Source organism: Drosophila sechellia, chromosome 2R (genome assembly GCF_004382195.2).
Source record: "Drosophila sechellia strain sech25 chromosome 2R, ASM438219v1, whole genome shotgun sequence".
Taxonomy (NCBI): domain Eukaryota; kingdom Metazoa; phylum Arthropoda; class Insecta; order Diptera; family Drosophilidae; genus Drosophila; species Drosophila sechellia.
In genome coordinates, this window is record NC_045950.1 from 2191010 (window position 1) to 2203456 (window position 12447).

Genomic DNA, 12447 nt, shown 5'->3' on the forward strand with positions numbered 1-12447 from the left:
CCCTTCTACCTGTTAGAAACAATATACTATTTTCCTTTAAAAATAATGGGCATAAAATACAAATAACAGAGACTATTAGATAACAAAACAGATAAAAACTGATTAAATTAATTATTTATTATTTCAAATATGTGGGCACGGAAGTTTTATTGGTTTATGGGCGTGTCAAAAACTCTTTGGCACACCGATAAAAATTAGCGAGACAAATAATAAAGTTTAAAGATTTCAACACATTTTTAAAAAGCCTGTGCGGTTTTTTGGTGTTAGAGTGGGCGTGACAAAAAGTTTTTTGACAAATCGACAGTAATTTAAAAGACTAATAAATATATGAAAAATTAACAAAACATTATGCAAAGGTGTGGGCGTGGCAGTTTTTGCCGGCTTCTGGGCGTTGCAACATTTAGAAACAAACTTCCGCTGCGACTACATATCTGCAAGGCAGATGCTTAATTTTCAAAGGGCCATATCGACTCCGCTATTGATCCTGATCAAGAATATACATATGTACATATATACTTCGCAAACGCTTTCTTCTACTTTTCAACGAATCTAGTATACCCTTTTACTCTACGTGTAACGGGTATGACAACGTTTACTCGATATGTTTTTTCAATACCCGTCATTCGCATTCAACATTCGTCAAATGCAACAGGTAGAGATCATTAGATCAATATTGCTCAATAGCCAAGTCGATTTGGTCATGCCCGTCTGTCTGTCTGTCCGTTCGCACTCCCACTACCTGACTACTACCAAAGACACTAGTGTCTAGTGTCTTTCTAGTGTCATTGCTACTACTACTATTACCCAAAGGGTATAAGAATAAATCAAATAACATTTTACAGCTTTTCACTGTTTTTGGGCGTTGATGTGGGCGTGTTCAAATTTGTTTCGGCGCATCGATAGCAATTAGAAACCCAAATGATAACATCAAAAACAAGGAAGAACACAACTGTGTCACAAAGTGTCTCGACTAACAGACACCCATTACTCAGAAAGCGATTTTGAAATGCTTGTTAAATATCGATGGATATTGGAAATAGAGACAAGAGAGAGTGCTATAGTCGACTTCCCCGACTGTCAGATATCCGTTACTCAGCCAAAGGAAACGCGAACGCGAAATAATTTTTCTGGGATAGATATGGGTGAATAAAATTAGAAAAAATTGTTCAAAAATGTGGGCGTGGCAGTTTTGGGTGGCTTGTGGGCGTGGCAACACGGGTCAACAAACTTGCGGTGCGTCTATGTCTTTAGAATCTGTATGCTTTACTCTCTAGCTTCTATAGTTCCTGAGATCTCGATGTTTATACGGACGAACATACGGACAGGGTCAGAATGATTCCGTTATTGATCCTGATCAAGAATTTATATACTTTTGTTACATACTTTTCAACGAGTATACTTTTCAACGAGTATACTTTTCAACGAGTATACTTTTCAACTAGTATACCCTAAACGTTTATCAAAACATTTTTAATAAAATTGGGAGAGGCAAAATGTTGTTGGCATATAGATCGAACTGGAGACAAATTATATAATAAAAGGAGACAAATAATAAAGTGATAACAAAAGAAACAAAGGCCTACTCCTAACTCTCCAGCTTTTATAGCTCCCGAGATCATAGCGTTCATGCGGATAAATAACAGGAAAAAGAGAGCACTTCCCATTTTATAAAAAGTCTATATAAAATCATTGCCGATTCGCTCGTATGAACTACTAATTATTGATTTTTACTGATTTTTATTTTATTATTTGTCTTACCAATTTCTAAACCAAAATTTTGAAACTTCTTTCTAGCACTCCCACTAGCTGAGTAAAGGTTATCAATTGTCGAGGAAATAGCTAAGTTTCAGATATAGTGCGACTCTTCCCAGAAGTATAGCCACTTTCATGTAATAACATAACAATTTTGAATAAAAATGAAAAGGCAATGAAAGCATAAGTTAAAGCTATGGCTGACAAATAAGGCGTAGAGATTTCTGTATTAAACATAGATCATATCCTTCCCGTATAGTAAGAACATGGTGTCGCAAAATCCATTCTACTGTTTTTTTGTCCATGTAAGCCCATCGTCCCGCACTAAAAACGAAGACCGATTCCGATACTTGAGTTTACTTGTCTTTGCGCTAAGTTTGCCATTTTAGTCTGTAGTTGTGTAGTCCTCGGCTTGCTAGGTATTTGGTTCGAAGTGTTTTTGTAAAAGGATTCAAGGGAGGACCCGGTTTTGCGTTCCGACATCCGGCTGCGTCTCCCGCCTGCACTGCTTCCTTACTTTGAGTGCAGTGCCAAAGCGCAGTTCTTGCCTAACAAGCAAGCACACACATACATACGCACACACATACATACACTCGTGGACCCGACAAATGGAAACGTAATATCTGATTTTCGTATTTCCGTAACTGTGGTTCCGCCTCAAACCAGCCGGAGTAAAGCCAGTCGCCGAGGCACCGTTGCGTCGCCGACGCAATAGTTTTGTTGCTCTGGTGTGTTCTTTGCATCAAAAGGCTGCTCTGTGGGGCACAGTAACCCCAAACAAGCTGCGCTCCACCCACACCCGACACACGCTTCACCCAATCTCCTTCCCTTTGGCAACGCACACACAAAGGTCCTGCAGCACTTGCAAATAAAACAGCACGCCGTACTCGAAGTGAAACGTAAACTTTGACAACCGTGCCGAAGCTGAGGGCGAATGGGGTAGAAGCGCTGTGTTTTTTCTATATTTCGAAACGAAAAGGATTTTATGTTTCTTTATGTGAGCGGTGGCAAAGGATTTCGCCGTGCGCCCCGCAACGCCCAACCTCCTTTCACCCGCAGCCCGGCTCGTAGACTATTCTTTACCACCTCCAGCTGGCTCCACATCCACAAAAGTTAAATAGACAGAAAATTGTACACATTTTTGTGAGCATGGATTTTTCAATTCGTTGCCTAGCATCATTGACTGAAAGCCTGAAAGGCAAATAGCGTGTGTTTTCCAGCCCGTGTGCAATGAAAGGCTGGGCTACTGGGTGCGGAGACGTGTACTCCATCTTTGCCGGGGAGCCAGAGGACGGGGTGTCCGTTCCAACGTTAATGTTTTATTCAGGGGTGGATGAATACGGATTTGGTGGAACTCCTTGTTGGAATATGAGGGAGAAAGGGGCGTGCGGATAAAAAATAATATCCGTATCCGTTGTCTTGGAATGCATTTATCTTGTAAAGTTCCTGGGTTTTATAGCACTTTCGCGAGGATTGTGTTTTCTTATATTTGTTCTTTGCTAAATATTCAAGAAATATATATGTAGATAGGGCTAAAACTTATTGTGATGATTTGAAATATCATTTACTGTATTTATTAATGGGTTAGGTGAAGTTTGTTGGCATAGCGATAAAAATGTGCGAGGAAAATGGTATTACAACAAAAAAGTGAAGTTCCTCGTCTATTAGATACCCGTTACTCGGGTTGTGGGAGTGCGAACGGACGGACGGGCAGATGGGCGTGGCCAGATCGACTTGTCTATTGATCTAATGATCCAGGTAGAGATTTAGCGAATGTTGTATATGAATAACGGGTAGTAAAATACGAACAGAAAATCGAATAAACGAATTAATACCTGTTACTCGCAGACTAAAAGGGTATACAAGATTCGTTGAAAAATATGCAAAAGGTAGAAGAAATCATTTCGGAGCATATAAAGTATAGATATTCTTGATCAGGATCAAAAGCCGAGTCGATCTGGCCTTCTCTCGATCTATAGAACTGTACAAGCTTTCGCGTTCGCATTCACACTAGCTTAGTAACGGGTATCTGATAGTCGGGGAACTCGAATTGTTTGTTATATTATTTGTATTGCCAATTTCCATCGGTATACCAAAAACATTTAGCAATATTCCGAAGAAAATTTGTACAGTGTTTTTAGTGACTGCGTGCTTACTCTTAATTTTCAAGCTTTTACTGTTATCGCGACCTACAGGATATGGCCAGATCGACTTGACTATTGATCCTGATACCTATACTGTGTAGGATCGGAAACGCTGCCTTCTACCAGTTGCAGACTTATCAACGAATTACTATGTGTAATTTACTGTTAATGTGCCAGTATTCTTTGAATATCAAAGATAAAGTGTGAATGCGTTTTGCATGTATCTCTGATCCATTATATGACAATTCAGAGTTTCTTGCTTATAAAAATAGTTTTTATTAAATAAATGTCAGCATGTTCTCGATGTGCGCTTTATAAAATATGAAGATACAGCAATGAAGTCACTAATGTCGGAACCTTTTGTTTCTGTACCCCTAAAAGACTATAGAATGAAACGTTTTTTTTGAAACTAAATACCCGTTTATTAACTTTAATGAACACGGGATTTCTCACCTGACTCAATAGCAAGACTTCTAATGCAATCGACAAACCCCGAGCCAGACCCAAATGACCATTTTACATTAATACTTGGCCTCCCCGTAAAGTCAGTCGAAAACAAAGAGTCGGAGACGAACAAATAGACAAACAAATCGGGTTGCACCGAACAAGACCCTCACCTACGCTTTATGACCCACTCAGTGGTCGTGCAGCTTCCGTAGTGTGCAATGCACACTGTGCATATAATCAAGGCAAATACAGCGACTTATGTACCGGACTGATTATCAGCCCAATTCTAAATTGCTTTCATGAAGTCATTCTTGGGTAAAGTCAATCAAGCAAGGCCCGACAAAAAATCGTTTCATCGAAGCGGGTGTAGCCCCTCGAATCGATTCGAATTCCAGCTCCGAATCCCACTCCCAGGCTTCGCCGAAGGTTCATGGAATCCTTACGCAGAATAATTTCAACATATCGCTTCCGTTTGTCAGCAAATATTTCGGAGTAAAAGCGACCCAACAGAACTAACCCGGCCATCGACGCTAAAATGATAAAAATTACCACTTAATTGGATCGCCCCGAAATGCGACAGCTCTCCAGAGACGGAGGGTCAGTAGGAGACTTGCCTCCTTTTATTCCTGCGGCGACGAGATAAAAATCTAATTTATAGCTTAGACTATTTCGTGTGATTTTGGGACCCATCCACAGGTAGCTGACCGTTCTGATCTCGGCTGCCCAAGCCCCACCGCCCAGGTCCTGCCAGCCCGCTATGGATTCATATACTTTCGTATTTAATAAACAGGCTACCGAATTTCGCATTTCCTGCCTTCCTCCAAAAGGTCGCTCGATTCAGAGCTGGCCTCCTATAATTTGACCGCAATTTTACTAACGCATCAGTATCATTACGATGCCCCGCCTTTCCGAGGATCCGATTCATTCTTTATTTGTTGAACGAGAACGATGGGGCTCGCGTACGTGACGGCATTTCTCCACGGGAAGCGACGGGATGGGATGGGTTGTGCTAGTCCCACGAAGTTGAACAGGCAATGATATTGCAGAATTACTGTTCGGAAATCAATGAATATGCTAGCGGTTTAATATTTCGCTGACGCATGCAAAGAGCCAAATACAATCAGGTGATACACAAAGACCCAAGCTGGCCACCACCAGCTTGGACTTCACCGAGGGCCTGAGCTGGAACTGGTTTCGTGGCCCTGGGCTTCGTGGCTCAAAACCAGTAGCCAGCGGAAGAGCCCACGGCACCACCCCAGCTATAAAGTATCTTAATTTACACCCAAGAAAGTGTCGCGCAATTGCTTCTCGGCGGTTTTTGTTGACGTGCCCATGACGTGAACACAATTATTATTTCTATTGCTTATGACTTTTATGCACATGCCCACTCATAAGCCTAGAGACATTTGTCATTGCTGGTCCGGTCCGGCGAATCCATTGTTGTTGACTGTTGGGCCCGGCTCTATTCACACTTTCTTTCGAAACGAGTCGGCCAGACCTTCGTATTATTGTGATTTACTCGAGCCGCTTTATCGCCGTAATCACAACAAAGTTGTGCGACAAATACAGATATGGGGACGAACAATAAGAGCGAGAGTCGCGGATGGCAGGCAGCTGCTTGGCTCCCAACCAACTAGAAAGTGACTAATCGGAGCTTGATGTCATTCCGGGACCCTGGCCGGAAGACGGTACGCTGGGGCATTCGCTCGGGTCAACTAATTGCGGCGTGTTTACACACTAACACCGTGCCAGGGTCTAAATCTGCGATGCAAATGGGTTCCCTTGCCAATGGCACGCTCGCTCATTGAGACATCAAACGCAAGTTGACGAGAAGCGAGTATGACGTTTATTTAATTCGGAGTAATGATTTCATCGCTCACCGTGTAATCGATAAGCATCTACAGCAGGGTGCACGGAGGCAACGTAGTCCTGGAAGGGCGAGCACTTGAGATAATCGCCTTAGGGTTGTTTTGGCAGCGGGTGCTACCAGGAGACTGCTACCAGGCTCGGGTTGCCCCGTTCGCCATAAACGATCCTGTAATTCTCGTTGGGCGCGCGCTCGCGATTGTTCTTTATGTGGGCACCCAGGCAGCAGGAGCATGACCAGGACAAAGACCATTGTTGTTCCCGTCGATTATTATCGCGGCAATAAGCAAAACTATTGCCGACACATGTATCCGTTTATTTGTCATGACTTTTTCCCTTATCAGCCGAGCCTCGAGTAGCCGTCCCTGGAGTGGTCCCAACGCCGCTTGAAGGGTGAAGCTCAGAGTTCACCCTCCCGGTGGCAAGCTTTGACATATTGTCTGCTAATCAGTTCCGCCGCAAAAGGTTCGCAACCCGCCCGCCGAAATCCTTTAGTACTCCCTTCGGAATACCACAGCCTAAACGAGCAGTCGCTGCCGAGCCACACCGCATAATTTCAATTAGGGTTGTTTGGCCTTTTATACACAAACCCTCAAAATTAAACTCCCACCCCAGAAGGCAGTTCAAATTGCACGGGCGGGAGGCTTCTGAGCGTTTTAAGGAATATTATCGCCGTGATAACTTCATTTGAAGCTGGGTTCCCAACGGACCTGCAACCAAAACACATCCCCGCTCCCTTGATGAACCAAATCAAGTATTGACCACTTCATTAGTGCAATGATATGATGCAAACAAAAACAGTTAAGCTAGTATATCCGCACGAGACATGTAAAAGTTACTCCTACAAGCCGATTCCTTTATCACCCCGACACTCGCCGATATAATAATTTTTATGACAGTGTGGCAAGAAATATTACCAAGCCTTGGGGACAGATAAAAGCAGTTCTCCCGTGATTCCGGTGCCGCGTACTCGTTTCTGATTCCATTAAAACAAATAGCCAATCTGGGCAATGCTCACAGTCGCATCATATTCTTCTCCTCCAGCACACGATGATTGTCACAAATTAGAACCCAGGGGACGACATTATGAAAAGAGAACCGAATTCGGTAGCGTAGTAAACTGGACAGACCATGGTTCTAATTCACAAATTTATTTAATGGCATTTACGTTCCTGCTTGTTCTGTTCAATACCCATGTTGGGATTTTGTGATTTGACTCTGAAAGAAGAAAAAGATTCGTCTGAAAGGGTTCGTATGAGTCCGTAGATATTTTATATCAGTTTACTATGTTCGTTGAAAAGTATGTAACAGTTGGAAGGAAGAACACGTCGACTTAGCCATCTCCGTCCGGCTGTCTATCAGCCTGTCCATATAAACGACTTAATCTCAGGAACTATAAAAGCTAGAAAGTGGAGACTAAGCATGCAGATTGAGATTTCCTTCTGTTTTGATGTTTAGAAGGCTGATCTCGGGGATGGCGCTCACTTTAATTTGTACGTTATTAAAACATGTTTTTATAGATTCAACACCATTTAGGTGTGACTTCGCAAATTGAACTACGACCTGTGATAAGCTGCAAACTGCCAAATTTGTCTAGTATGGCAAATTATTTGATTATAAATAATAAAAATAAAACATAAATAATCATATCGCTTCGATCGAAACTTCCTTTTATACCCGTTAGTGTAAAAGCCGTAGAGTAAAGGGTATACTAGATTCGTTGAAAAGTATGTAACAGGCAGAAGGAAGCGATACCGACCATATAAAAATATATATTCTTGATCAAGATCAATAGTCTATATGACCCTGTCCGTCTGTCGAAATCGAAATCTCAGAACCTATAGAAGCTAGAGAGTTAGGATTAAGTGTACAGTTTCCAGAGATTCATGTTGCCCACACTAACGCCCACAATCCGCTCAAATCTGCAACACCCACACTTTTGCAAAATGTTTTGATTTTTTTAATATTTGATATTTTGCAAAATGTGTTTTTTATATTTGTATTTTTATTTATATTTTATTATTAAAACTTTACTCAGGTAGTGTGAATGCGAACGCGAAATTTCATCAAAACTTTTTTGTCAAATCAATATAAATTTACACGACTAATAAAATTATGTAAAAATATCTAACAATTTTCAAAAAAGTGGGCGCGGCAGTTAAAGTGGGCATGACAAAAAGCTTTTTATTGCAAATCGATTGAAAATTGAAAGACTAAAAAAAATGTGAAAAAATATCTAAACGTTTTTAAAAAGTGTGGGCGTGGCAGTTATGTGCTGTTTGTGGGAGTTAGAGTGGGCGTGGCAACATGGGTCATGGCCTTGCCTTTTCGTCTCCAGAATCAGTATACTGAATCTCAACCTTCTAGCTTTTATAGTTCCTAAAATTTTATACGGACATAGTCAGATCGACTCGGCTATTGATCTTGTTGCATATTTGTCAACGAATCTAGTATACTCTTTTACTCTACGAGTAACGGGTATAATAATGAAATTACGCATGCAGCTTCTAGCTGCACTCTTACAAAAATCTATCGATAACCCAGAAAAATTATGAAATTTCGCGATCGCTTTTCCACAATCTCAGTAAAGGATATCTGATAGTCGGGGAAGTAACTATAGCATTCTGTCTTGTTTTTATGTTTGTATTATTTTTATGAAATATATTTTTTAAAACCCTTCCTTAAAAAATAGTCAAGGCATTAATTTTTATACGATATTTAAATAGATCATTTTGCAACGAAAGTGACTAAATATATGTAATATGTAACTTCGTTTCATAGATCAAAATTGATTTTGGCCTGAAAATCCTATCCAGGCACAAGTACGCACACATACACATTTACTCGTTTATGTTTGAACACACACAAGCAAGAGTATTCTATTTTTAGATTTCGACGCTCTCAATTTTACGCGACCGGAGTGAGAGTGCATAGTGCAAAACCAATGTAATGGCGTTAGGCATCTTGTTATTCTAATGTCTTTTCTACTCTACCAGTAATAGGTATAAATACAAAACATTCCCTATATTGTGGTCGTGACAGTTTTGGCCTAGGTGTGGGCAACAGAGTAAAAGAATCTAGAATCTTACACTTTATCTCAACTTTCTAGCTTTTTTACTTCCCAGAACACAGCGCTCATACAGACAGACCAGATGCACTCTGCTAGTGATCAAGATCAAGTTTATAGTATATACTTGTACTTCATAGGGTCGAAAACGCGTTCTTCTACCTTTTGCATACTTTTAACTAATCAAGTATACCCATTTACTCTACAAACAACGAAGGCTCATTTAATTTAATTTAATTAATACCTAATACTAATACTTTTACTTTACTTTACTTAATACTTTAATTGCTTATATATTTGTATGGCAGCTAAATGGTATAGTGGTATAACGGGTATAATCAAAGTCATTTTTGCCACTTTTTCTGCGATTTGGTCCACAAGGGGACCAACCTGCATCAGTTGAATACTATGTTACGCAGTATGTTTCGGTTCCGATCGAACAGATTTAAAATAACAAACAATAAAAACGGCCATAATGTGTTCCTTAAAGCCCCAATTCTTAGATCAGATCGTCAAGTTGTGCAGGACACCAGTTTTATTCTTCCTTGAGCTTTTGTGGTTTTTCGGAACTTGCCGGAAATGCCATTACTTCGGTCCTTTTGACAATTCACGTTACATGACATTTTATTACTTTCACTGTTATCAAAATCAATATAAGTCTTATTGAAGCAATGTAAATACTACATTAAGATAAACAGCGATTAATTATATTTAAAGTCAAACTTCAATTAAAGTTTGGTAGATTGGAGACATAATCAAAACATTTTGTTTACCCTTTCTTGTTGAGTATAGGAGTTCCCTATATATGTATTTACATTTATCTAATTAGTTATATATATAGATATATATATTTAATATATATCTTGCCAATACCTACCGACAGAAGCACGTCTACGGAAAATGTAAGTGGGATTTTAATTTCCCTAACAACATCAGCTAGCATAACTCAGCTTTAAAGGAATAGTAATAATAGCCTTTAAAAAATACCCTCTATTAGAAAGACAAAGGTTTAACAGACAGTTATCCAGGATTTGCGAGCATGCAGCTTTCAGAATGCAGCCACTCTTTCCACACTTTTGAAAAATTGGTTATTCTTCCACTTTCTAATTCGTCTGACATATTTCTTTGGATTCGGAAAAAAAACATTTTGCCACCCCCATTTTAACGCCCACAATCCGCACAAAACTGCAAGATCACACCTTTCAAAAATTATATTTTTCAGTATATATAGCTTTTTTTTTCAAATTTTTTTTTCATCGCTCATCAACACCTAAAACCGCCCAAAACTGTCACGCTCACTTTTGATAAATATTTATTATACCCTTTACTTGTGGAGTAAAAGGGTATAATAGATTCGTTGAAAAGTATAGTTTCCGACAATATAAAGTATATATATTCTTGATCAGGATCGATAACCGAGTCGAGCCATGTCCGCCTGTCCGTATGAACCATAAAAGCTAGGTTCAGCACAAGTTTGTTGACTCATGTTGCCACGCGAATTCTAACTTCTACAAACCGCACAAAACTGCCACGCCCACACTTTTTGAATATGTGTTTATATTTTTTCACATTTTTGTTAGTCTTGTGAGTTTCTATCGCTTTGCAAAAAAACGTTTGCCACGCCCACTCTAACGCCCTGAAAACGCCCAAAACTGCCACACCCACATTTTTGAACAATTTCTGGATTTATATTTATTCATAATTTTAGTAACCATAGTAAATTTACATTGATTTGCCAAAAATTTTTTGCCACACTCACTCTAACGCCCTAAAACCGCCCAAAACTGCCACGCACACATTTTTAAAATTATTTGGATATTTAATTATAATTTTATTAGGCTTATAGATTTGTATCGATTTGCCAAAAAGCTTTTCGCCACGCCCACTCTAACGCCCTAAAGCCGGCGAACAGGTAACGCCCACACTTTTGAACAATTTTTTAATTTTTTGTCATTTTATTTCCCAATATTTAACGATATCCCAGAAAAATTAAGAAATTTCGTATCTGATAGTCGGGGATCTATTTTATTTATGTTCCAGAAAATGTTAAGATTCCTCACTAGCACTTCCACTAGCGGAGTAACGGGTATCTGATAGTCGGCGATCGCGACTATATCGTTTTATCTAGTTTTTAAGCTATATTAGTAAAAAAACATAATTTTACCTGCTCTTCAGATTTCTTATTTAACACCTATATTTTAAAGCAATCAAATCTTAATTTTGTATAACATTTAATTTAATAGCTTAAGAAACAGTATTATCAAAACACATTTTTTCGAAGGGTGCTCTTATTGCCACTAAAATTTGCGTCATTAAAATAAATATGTTTGCCGCTTGAGTGGTATGCGCCTGGGACTGGTAACTGGGGTGGATCCTCACGACTGCTGGCACATTTGGATTACCGAGTGGTGTCAAATGACACGGCCTGCGTGCTTTAATCCGTGGAAATACCTGCGGCGATGCTGGTAACCAGACCCCACCCCAAACTCCGCCAAGGTTATTATACGGTCACATGCTGGGCCCTAAGGGTGGCGAGCCCAGGATGCTGGCTCGGGTCGCTTGTGCGAAAATTTGTAGAAGTCAAAATCTATCTTTTCAGCAAACAAAAGCTCTGGCTAAGAGTTTGAGTTCAGGTGCCTCATGTTTGCGGAAGCACTTGGGGTGCTTAGCACTGTGCTCGGCGGGAGGGTGGGAGACTCTCCGACTCGGCGGCTAGTGACTCAAAAACATGATAGCCCGATTGACGAGAATATTTTGTACGCGAGCTCAGGCGGGGATTGTGTACTCGTGTTTTTGCAGTTCTCGGCTCTTGATTATGTAAAATCCCGTGCACGTGCTCAAAGCAAAGATTTTTTCAACGAGAACAAGCCGCACGTGTGCCCAAGCCAGCGTGTGCAGCATACGTTGCATTGGCCCACCGCAGCCCTCTGCTCCGTGAAACCACCCCCACCCACCGAACCGCCCGGAGACAGGGCTATCAACCGAGATCGGACCGAAGCTCGACGGGGAGTTTGCTTACCGTGCCGTCTGGCTTTTATTCTATTACACAAGTTTATTACGAAAATCCGCCATAATAAACGTGCGTCCGTCAAGTCAAAGAAAGTACCTCCCCCCAATCCGCCCTCCTTCGGCTTTGCCCACCCACCTCCGCGTTTCCGATTCCAGGAGCAG